The following is an 11,823-nucleotide window of genomic DNA, read 5'->3' on the forward strand; positions in this document are numbered from 1 at the left end:
AACTCACTGAAGAAAATAATTCCTTAAAATTGAAATGGAGCAGATGAAAACTGATGACTTTATGAAAAATGAAAAGATTATAAAACAAAATCAAAAGAATGAAAAAATAGTAGACAATGTGAAATATCTCCTTGGTCAAACAACTGACCTGAAAAATAGATCCAGGAGAGACAGTTTAACAATTATGGGGCTATCTGAAAGTCATGATCAAAAAAAGAGTCTAGACATCATATTTCATGAAATTATCAAGCAAAGCTGCCCTGGTATTCTAGAACTATAGCATAAAAGAAATATCCCAACAATCCACATATCACCTCTTAAAAGAGATACAAAAGGAAAAACTCCTAGGAATAATGTAGCCAAACCTCAGAGTTGCCAGTTTAAGGAGAAAATTTTGCAAGCAGCCAGAAAAAAACAATTTGAATATTGTAGAAATGCAAACAGGAGAACACACGATCTTGCAGCTTTTGCATTAAGGGGTCAAAGGACTTGGATCATGATATTCCAGAAGTCAAAGGAACTAGAATTAACATCAAGAATCACCTACCCAGCAAAACTGAGTATAATATTTCAGGGGGAAAATGGTCATTCAGTGAAATAGAGGACTTTCGATCATTCTTGATGAAAAAGACCAGAGTTGAATGGAAAATTTGACTTTCACACACAAGAATCAAGAGAAACATGAAAAGACAAACAGGAAAGAGAAATAATAAGGGATTTACTAAGGTTGAACTGTTTACATTTCTTCATGGAAAGATAGTATTTGGAGTTCTTGAGACTTTTCTCAGTATTTTGGTAGTTGGAGGGATTATACACATTTAGACAGAGGGCACAGGGTGAGTCAAAGGGGAAAGAATGATACCTATAAAAATAAAATTAAAGGATGAGATGAATGTATTGGAAGGAGAAAGGGAGAAATGAAACAGGGCAAATTATCTCTAATGAAAGAGGAAAAAAAATAATTTTCAATGAAGGGGAACAGGGGGGATGTGGGAGGGAAGAAGTGAAGCTTACTCTCATCACATTTGGCTTAAAGAAGGAATAATATGCACACTCAATTTGGTATGAAAATCTCTTAGACTACAGAAAAGTAGGTGAGAAGGACATAAGTCAAGTTTGGTTGGGAGGATGGAAGGGAAGGTAAATGAGACGAGGGAGTAATTAGAAGTAAACACTTTTGGGGAAAGACAAGGTCAAAAGAAAGAATTGAACAAATGGAGGGGGCAGGTTAGGATGGAGGGAAATATAGTTAGTCTTTCATAACATGACTCTTATGAAGTTTTTGCATAACTGCACATGTATAAGCTATATTGAATTTCTTGCCTTCTCAGGAGGGGTGGGTGGGGAGGGAGGAAGGGAGAGAAGTTGGAACTCAGAGTTTTCAAAATGAATATTAAAAATTTATTTTTACTTGCAACGTGGAAGTAAGAAATGCAGGTACTGGGGTATACACATCTATTTTACCCTAAAAGAAAAAGAGGAGATCAGGATCAGGGAAGGGAGGAGTGTGATAAAAGGGAAGGTAGATTAGGGGACAGGATAATCTGAGTGCACGATGTCTTGGAGTGGAGAGATGGGGAGAGAGTTTGGAACTCAAAATCTTGTGGGAATGAATGCAGAAAACTAAAAATAAATAAATTATCCAAAATAATTAAGAAAAAAAGAACTCATTTTCTTTAGTGAACTTTTGAACCTCCTTTTCCATTTGACTAATTTGGCTTGTTAAAGCATTCTTCTCCTCACTGACCTTATGGACCTCTTTTGTCATTTGAGTGAGTCTATTTTAATGGTGTTATATTCTTCATTATTTTATTGGGTCTCCTTTAGCAAGCTGTTGATTCGTTTTTCACGATTTCCTTGCATCATTCTCATTTCCCATCCCAATTTATCCTCTACCTCTCTTACTTAATTTTCAAAATTGTCTTTGAGTTCTTCCATGTCCTGAGACCATTCCATATTTATTTTGGAGGTTTTGGATGCAGAAGCCTTGACTTTTAGGTCTTCTTCTGATTGTATGCATTGTTCTTCCTCATCAGAAAGGATGGAAGAAAATACCTGTTCACCAAGAAAGTAACCTTCTATAGTCTTATTTTTCCCTTTTTGGGGCATTTTCCCAGCCAGTTACTTGACTTTTGATTCCTTTGTCAAGAGGAGGCTATACTCCAGGGACCTGTAAGGTCTCAGTTCCTGCAAGGTGGCACAATCAAGGTAGAGGAGTTACTCCTCTCCTGGTCTGCACTCTTGTCTGGGAGAAACCACAAGCTTTTCTACCCCTAATCTGTGAGTAAAATTCCCTCGTCTGGGCCTCCACCTGGTCCACCACACCAGCTAGTGCTCCTCCTCACCACAGGGTTGCCATTCAGGCCTGAGACCTAGATTACCATGTCAACTCACCTATGGTCTTTAGGCCAAGGACTCCATCAATTGACACTGCCACTGTCTGGGGCTGGGAGTAGGGCCAGATGCTACTCCCTTCTCACCCACATGAACTATCTTTCTCACTGTCCTTTGAAGTTGTCTTTGGCTGTTGTGGGTTACAAAATCTGGGAACCACAGCTGCTACCTTGATTCCGTGCCCAGTAGCCTGCTGCAGTGTTGTCACTGCACGGCCAAGGGTGGGGTGCATTTACCCTCTGAGCAAGCAGCGATAGACATTTCCTGTTGGCCTTCAAGGCTGTCTTGGGCTGGAAATCTCTTTCCCTATGTCGTTTCATGGCTTCTGCTGCTCTAGAATTTGTTCAGAGTCATTTTTATAGGTATTTTATGGACTGTGGGGGGAGAGCTTCTACAGGTCCATCCTTCTGCTCCACCATTTTGACTCTGCCTCTGAAGAAATTATTTTCTCAAAAGTTAGAATTGCGTAAATTGAAGCTAGTGACTCCATAAGACATCAAGAAAAAATAAAACAAAAGCAAGGGAACAAAAAATAGAATAAATGAAAAGTATTTCATTAAAAAAGGAACTCACCTGGAGAATGGATCAAGGATCAATATATTGTTTTAAAAAATGTGACTATCTGAAAGCCAACCTCAAAGAAAGCTTCGACAACATATTTCATGAAATCATTAAGAAAAATCTCTCCTGATATCGTGTAATCAGGGAGTAAAATGTAAACTGAAAGAATCTACCCATAACCCCCTGAATAAGTTCCCAAATTGAAAACTGTTAAGAAAATTGTAGGCCAATTCCTGAGCTCCCAAAACAAAGGCAAATTATTTCAACAGACAGAAAAAACAGCATACCAGAGAAGGAAAGCTATGGACATATTTTTAATGAATATGGATGCAAAAAATTATATAAAATGTGAGCAAGATTACAGTAATATGTGGTAGTGATCATATACTACAATCCAGCAAAATTTTTGCAAGGAATGCAGGGTTCATTAAATACAAAAAGAAATATATAATGTTGAAAACAACAAAAATCATATGATTACATCAAAAGATGCAGAAAATTTCTTTTGACAAAATAAAATGCCTATTAGTATTATATACACAAGGAAGCACAGGAAGCAATGGAGTCTTTCTCGAGATCATAAGTGGTATCTCTTTAAAAGCAAGAACAAACATAATCCAAAACAGGGTTAAAGACCTTTACAATAATATCCAGAGTTGAAGGATATCTCTTATCACCACTATTATTCAGTATTGTAGTAGAATTGTGAACCAAAACAATAAGGTAAGAAAAAGAAATTGAAGAAATTATAAAAGGCAATGAAGAAACAAAACCATCACTCTTTGCAGATGATAAGATGGTATATTTTAAGTACCCTATAAAGTTAACTTTAAACATGAAAAAGAAAAGATCAGCTTTAGCAAAGTTGGAAAACTCTAAAATAAAACTGCAAAAATCATCAGTCTTTCTATGTACTAGCAATAAAATTCTACAGGAAAAAAAAAAGAAAAATTCCAGTTAAGATACATGAAGACAATATTGAATGCCTGCGAGTCTAACTACAAAGAGAAATCCAGGCAACAATTAAGCATGATTACAAAAAAAAGAAAAAAACTTTTCATAGAGATAAGACATATCTAAACAGCTGGAGAATTATTAATGGGTCATACATAGGTTGAGCCAAAAAGAAGAAAAAAAAATGTCGTTGCCATTTAATTTACTTATTCAATACCAAAGCAATTAAGTTCTAAGAAATTATTTTAAAGAGCTAGAAAAATAGCAAAATTTTTCTGGAAGAACGAAAGTACAAGAATGTCAAAGGAAATTATGAAAAATGTGAAGGACAGCAGTCTAGAATGGCCAGATTTCAAAGAGTATTGCAAAATGTTAATCATGAAAAAAAATTGGTATTTGCTAAAAATAGAGTTGTAGATCAGTTGAATAGATTAGGTACACAATACATAGCAATAAATGACTATAATAATCTAACGATTGATAAACACTAGAATCCAAACTGTGGAGAATATACTATTTGACAAAATATGGGGGTAGAAACTAAAAAGCAATTTGGGGAAAATTAGGCATAGATTATTATCTTACACTGTTTCCTAAGATAAGACCAAAATGAATAAATGATTTAGATATAAAGAGTGCCAGCATAACAATTTATGGAGGCATGAAACAATGTACCTGTCATATCTATGGACAAGGGGAGAGTTTATGAGCAATGAATAGAGAAGTTCACAGAAAGACATATGAATAATTTTCATTATAGAAAAGAAAGAAAAAATCCAAAAACCGAAGGTAATGTAGTTGGAGTTTGAAGGAAAATGAGAAAAAGAGGCAAAAAACTCCCAAACTTATAGTTAATTCTTCTAAGACATCATTTCTCAAATATAGAGGGAAGTTAGAGAAATTTATTTTTTTTCTCTTATTTATTTTTTATTTAAAGTTTTCAATATTCATTTCCATAAAATTTTGAGTTTCAAATTCTGTCCCCAAATCTCTCCTCTCCCCACCCCAAAACACCTTGAATTCTGATTACTCCTTCCACCAATCTGCCCTCCCTTGTAACTCCCTTCCCTTCCTTTATCCCCATCTTCTCTCTTGTCCTGCAGGGACAGATAAATTTCTATACTCCATAACCTGCATTTCTTATTTCCATTTGTATGCAAACACAATTCTCAAGATTTGTTCCTAAAACTTTGAGTTCAAACTGCTCCTCCCTCCTCCCTCCTTACTCATCCTCAACGAGAAGACAAGCAATTCAACATAGGCTATATATGTGTAGTTTTGCAAATGACTTCCATAATAGGCATGTTGTGTAAGACTAACTATATTTCCCTGCATCCTATCCTGCCCCCCAGTTTTTCTATTCTCTCTTTTGACCTTGTCCCTCCAAAAGAGTGGTTGCTTCTAATTGCTCCCTTCACCCATTTGATCTCCCTTCCATCATCCCCCCCACCCCGCTTGGCCCATTCTCTCCTACTCTTCTGTAGTCTAAGATAGGTTTTCATACCAAATTAAGTGTGCCTATTATTCGTTCCTTGAGCCAAATGTTATAAGAGTAAGCTTCACTTTTTTCCCGATCATCTCCCCCTTTTCCCTTCCATTGAAAAAGCTTTTTCTTGCCTCTTTTATGAGAGATAATTTGCTCCATTCCATTTCTCCCTTTCCCTTCCCAATATATTCCTCTCTCATCTCTTAATTTTATTTTTTGAGATATGATCCCTTCCTATTCAACTCACCCTCTGCTCTCTGTCTCTCTCTGTCTCCCTCTCGCTGTCTCTCTTTCTATTTCTGTATCTGTCTCTGTCTCTGTCTCTCTGTCTGTCTCTGTTTCTCTGTCTCTGTCTCTCTGTCTCTCTGTCTCTGTCTCTGTCTGTCTCTCTCTCTCTCTCTCTCTCTCTCTCTCTATATATATATATATATATATATATATATGTATATATATATATATATATATAACTGTGTGTGCACGTGCATATGTGTGTGTAATACCTACAACTACCCAGATACTGAGAAAAGTTTCAAGAGTTATAAATATTACCTTTGCATGTATGAATGTAAGCATTTCAACTTTACTAAGTCCCATGTGATTTCTCTTTCCTGTTTACCATTTCATGCTTCTCTTGATTTTGTGTTTGAAAGTCAGATTTTCTTCTCAGCTCTGCTCTTTTCATCAAGAATGCTTGAAAGTCCTCTAATTCATTGAATGACCATTTTTCCCCTAAAGAATTATACTCAGTTTTGTTGAGTAGGTGATTCTTGGTTTTAATGCTAGTTCCTTTGAATTTTGGAATATCCTATTCCATGCCCTTCAATCTCTTAATGTAGAAGCTGCTCGATCTTATGTTATCCTGATTGTATTTCCACAATACTTTAATTGTTCATTTCTATATGCTTACAATATTTTCTCTTTGACCTGGGAACTCTGGAATCTGGCTACAATATTCCTAGGAGTTTCTATTTTTGGATGTCTTTCAGGAGGTCATCAGTGGATTATTTCAATATTTATTTTGCCCTCTGGTTCTAGAATGTCAGGTCAGTTTTGCTGGATAATTTCATGAAAGATAATGTCTGGGCTCTTTTTTGATCTTGATTTTCAGATAGTCCCATAATTTTTAAATTGTCTCTCCTGGATCTATTTTCCAGGTCAGTTGTTTTTCCAATGAGATATTTCACATTATCTTCCATTTTTTCATTCTTTTGGTTTTGCTTTGTAATTTCTTGGTTTCTCATAGAGTCCTTAGCTTTCATCTGATCAATTCTGATTTTAAAGAATTGTTTTCTTCAGTGAGCTTTTGGGCCTCCTTTTCCACTTGGCTAATTCTGCTTTTTGAAGCATTCTTCTCCTCATTGGCTTTTAAGATCTCTTTTGTCAATTGAATTAGCCTACTTTTAAAGGTGTTTTCTTCAGCATTTTTTGGTTCTCCTTTAACAAGCTGTTGACTGGTTTTTCATGACTTTCTTGCACCACTCTCATTTCTCTTTCCAATTTTTCCTCCACTTCTCTTATTTCATTTTCTTTTCTTTTCTTTTCTTTTCTTTTTAGAAAATATGTTTCTCTAACATTTTATCTTCTCTTTGCAGTTGTAACATATTTCAACAGACATGGAATCCTTTGCTTCTCCAATGCCACAAATTGATTTACAAATGAAAGTTGGGGCTGTTTCTTATCAAAATGTACAAGACAATTGATGTGTTTTTATATAAAACCACTTTATACTTTAACTTGTTCCCAAAAACTTTTTTTTTGCCAGGTTAAAAAGTGTCATTACAAATATTTACAGCATTTTCTTGTATTAGATGAATATTCTTAAGAACTGAAAAAGGGAATTTTATAAACAGGCCATGTAAAAGACAGTAGAATTTCAGAGGCTTCTAGCTGTGCCATTTTTTTCTTGAATACAGTACTGAAAATAATACATTATCTCTTGCCTTTAACCCAAATCATTCTGTTCTTATTTGAACTCCCATTTTTCACTAAGTGGTCCATTCACCAAACAGAAAATAAAAAGAAAAGGCCACTTTGCATTGTATCTTCTTTCAGAAAGCAGCTTGGAAGAGAGTGGGGAAGGTTTTACCGACTGTCTCAGTAGAACCAGAACAGTCAGTCTGCGGTCAGAGTAATAAGGTGACATTCTATAGTAAGAACTTGCTTGGTCAGCAGTCTTTATGATTTTTGCTGCTATGGATCTGGGGTGAACTTTTGAAGGAGTTGGGTAACAATGTTAAAAAAAATAACAGTGGAAGACTGGAATGTGATTAAAATAACTAAATGAAAGTAGCTATTTAAATATTCACTAATATCACAAACAATGCAGACATTCAAGAACTTTAAAAAAAGTTTACAGTTCTGATCTAAGCTTGTCAAAAAGAAGCTTCTGATCATAACTAGTGTCTTCCATGGGCACTGGAGTAGGGCATTATCCCTCTAGGTCATATTGACCCAAAGTCAGAAAAGATACTGTGATCTTACTTGATTTTCAAAATCCTTTCTGAGATCTTTCATGGCCTGAGACCATTGCCTATTTATTTTGCATGTCTCAGAAGCAGAAGCCTTGAGTTTTATGTCTTTGCCTAATGGTAACCATTGTTCTTTCTCATCTGAAAGAATGGGAGAAAATACCTGTTCACCAGGAAAGTAACCTTTTATAGTCCTACTTTTTTCCCTTTTTTGAGAATTTCCCCAACCAGTCACTTGACTTTTGGATCCTTTGTCAAGAGTAGGGTGTACTCTGGGGACCTGTAAACTCTCAGTTCCCCGAAGGTGGCACAATCAAGGGAGAGGAGTTTACTCCTTGTCCAGACTCCTCGCTGAGATTCAAATCAGCTGCTAAATTCCCCAGGGCCTTTAATCTGAGGGCTAGAACAATGGAGGCTGGCTGCTGCCTACTGGAGCCACCAAAGCTTCTGCCTGCTGCTGTTACCTCCACCACTGCCACTGCCACCACCTGGGAATGGGGTTAGGGGAGGACACTTCTCCCATGTCATGGAGAGGAAAAAGCTCTCTCACTGACCTTTGAAGCTCCCTTTGGCGGCTGTAGGATGAGGGATCTGAGAACTTCCACCACTGCTGGGGATTCCGCCCCCGAGACCTGCTCTGGCCATGCTCCTCCTGGGGCCACATGGTCAAGTCTGCACTGTGTTCTGCTCCGCATCCTGTGTGACAGACCTTTCCCATTGACCTTCCAGGTCACCCTGCGCTGAAAATCTATTCCACTCCATCGTTCTGTGGCTTCTGATGCTCTACAATTTGTTGATTGTCTTTCCTTACAGGTATTTTATGGGCTGTGGGGGAAGAGCTAGAGTATGTGTGTCTTTCTACTCCAACATCTTGTGAGAAATTTATTTAAAAATATCATTGCCTACTTGATAAATGGTCAAAAGATAGAAGCAGTTTTCAGAAGGCAGGTCTGAAAGGCAGCTTTCAGTAGAAGGAATCATAGCTACCAATAATCACATGAAAATAAGAAATAAATCACTATTGATTAGAAACATTCATGCTAAAACAACTCTGAGATACCTTTTCATACCTATCAGACTGGTTAACATGATAAAAAAAGGAAAACAGAAAGGCTGGAGGCGACAGAGAAAAATTGGAACACTAATGTACTGTTGGTTGAGTTGTAAACTCATCTAACCATTCTGGAGAATAATTTGGAACTATACTAATATGGCTATCAAACTGTATATACCCCATGATCCAACAAAAGCACATTTTACTCTGTAATAAGGACATAAATGAGATAAGAACTTATTTCTTCTGAAACATTTAAATCAGCTCTTTTTGATATGATAAAAAGTACAAATTGAGGGGATATCCATTGACTGCGGAATGGATAAAAAGTTTTGGTAAAAGTTTTGTGTTGAAATACTACTGTGTTATACGTAATGATGAGGAGGAAAGTTACAATCTTCTTTACTATCACAAGAGTATTTGTCATTTGTTTTTATAAAAATGGATACTATCCAACAGACAGTTCTCAGAAAAAGAAATCAAAGTTATCAATAGTCACTTAAAAAACACTCTAAAACGTTATTTATTAGAGAAATGCAAATTTAAGCAACTCGATACCAGCAATCAGATTAATAAATATGACAGAAGAGGAAGTTGATAAAAGCTAGTTAGAATATGGGAAAATAGGTACACTAACTAATTCTTGGTGGAGCCGTGAAATGGTCCACCATTCTGGAAAACAATTTGGAACTCTCTGTAAAAGGCTATAGAATTGTTCATTTCCATTGACTCAGAAAGAGATCAAAGAAATGGGAAAAGGTACTACATGTACAAAAATATGTACAGCAGTTCTTTTTTGTGTTAGCAAAGAATTAGAAATTGAAGGGATGTCCATAAATTTGAGAGTGACTGAATAAGGTATGGCATGTGATTTTAACTGAATGTTGTGTTACAAGAAATTATAAGCAGATAGGTATCAGAAAAACCTGGGCACACTTATATGAACTTATTCAAAGAGAAATGAGCAGTACCTTGAGTGCCTTGTACACAGTAATAGCAATATTGTATGATGATCAACTGTGAAAGACTAGCTACTCTAATCAATATTATGATCCAATATTATCCATCTGCAGAGAGATGTGATGAATTCTGAGTGCAAAGTAGAGGACTTAAAGAAATAACAAAATGGAACAAATTCACTTTTAAAAAGCAAAGGTAATCCAAATGAGATTTATAATCAAATATCAAATCATATGTAAGGCCTTTTACAAATCTTCAAATGCTACATAAATTTTAATTATTGTTGTTCTAATGATATATATCCTTCAAGATATAGAGACTTTGAATAGGCACGGACAGTTGACAAAGGTTGGAGCCAGACCTGTGTTGGAGGAGAAGATTAAGCTTAATCTGTTCTGAGAGGTCACCTGGTAATTCAAATAACCCTAAACTATTCCCTGCTTTAAAATTCATCTGCTTAACGTGAATATCCTTCTGGCAAAAATCAATGAAATTGAATTAAGGAATATACCTCATCAAAAAAAATAAATTTAAAAGTTATAGAAAAATAAGGGAATGTTATATGGTTGGTAGAGCATGTTTCAAAACTTAATTTCAAATGAGAGGTGTTTAAGAGGCAAAATCAAGGAAATATGTGACCTGGGGGAAGGGGAAGAGATGGGGAGTGAAATGTCCATGAAGCAAGAATGAGAGAAAATAGATATACTACCTAGACATAGTGTTTATAAGCTCAAGATAGTAATAGTACCAGAGGAAGGCCTCCATTTTATTCACTGGATAATCTCTGCACTATTCACAAAAGGACTATGGAGAGAATCACAGAATACGATACTGGAGTAGCAATCATGGTCCTTTGAAGATAAAACATAATTACAAGAGAATAACAAAAACATTGATTAGGATGATGCAAAAAAGATCATGATTTTAATGACAATGCATCAAGTTAATACAATGGATAGAGCTCAGGGCCTGGAATCAGGAAAATGTGACTTTAATCTGCCTTCAGCCACATGCTAACTGTGTGACCCTGCGCATGTCACATAAGCCCTGTTTGTCTCAATTTCCTCATCTATGAAATGAGGATAATAAGAGCACCTATCTCCCAGTGATGTGAAGATCAAATGAGATAATAATTGCAAAGTGTTTAGTACATTGCCTGGTTTTAAGTAAATGCTATATAAACATTAGCCATTATTTTATTCATTATCACCATCACCACCACAGCCATCACCATTACTGTTATCTTATCAAGTCTTAGTTCTATTTCTATATTGTTGGGAAATCAGAAAACAATAAGAAAAAATGACAATTCCAGCTCTTGGGGTATCCAAACTTAGGTATCAATGAATAAGCTCATTATGGAAACAGTGAAGCACATCAAAGCAGCCTTTAAAAAATGCACCTATGAAAGAATCATTGAGAAATATTCTGCTGGTCTGAAATATGTAGCAGAAGTTGACAGATACGAAGAGTACAAATTGAGATCTCAACATTTTTAGAGGAAGTATATAATTTTGATTCATAAAACAGTTAGGAAAAAGGTCTAACAGATATTTACACCTCAGAAATTCATAATGTCTCACCAATGTAAGGCAACTTCCTTAGTATGAACAAAAGGATTAGACAAAAGGATTAAAATGTTGTGGAAATAGAACAGCTTAAGTAAATGTCCCTGTTGTCCTTGCTTCTTTTAGCATTGAACTAAATATAATTCATTGAGATTATTATTGAGATATATTTACATTAACAAATATTTTTATCTGACTCTAAAAGTAATCTGTTATATAAAATTGCAGCTGTACGATAATCTATAATTCATCGAATATAAAGTAAAACAACCAAATAAACAAAAATATACATCTTGTTCTGGGATTGTTTCTAAGACAACCCAATTTTTTAAAAAAATAGTGGAATGAGATTATTTTTGTCACTAGTCATAGCATATT

Source organism: Notamacropus eugenii, chromosome Y (genome assembly GCF_028372415.1).
Source record: "Notamacropus eugenii isolate mMacEug1 chromosome Y, mMacEug1.pri_v2, whole genome shotgun sequence".
NCBI classification, from domain to species: domain Eukaryota; kingdom Metazoa; phylum Chordata; class Mammalia; order Diprotodontia; family Macropodidae; genus Notamacropus; species Notamacropus eugenii.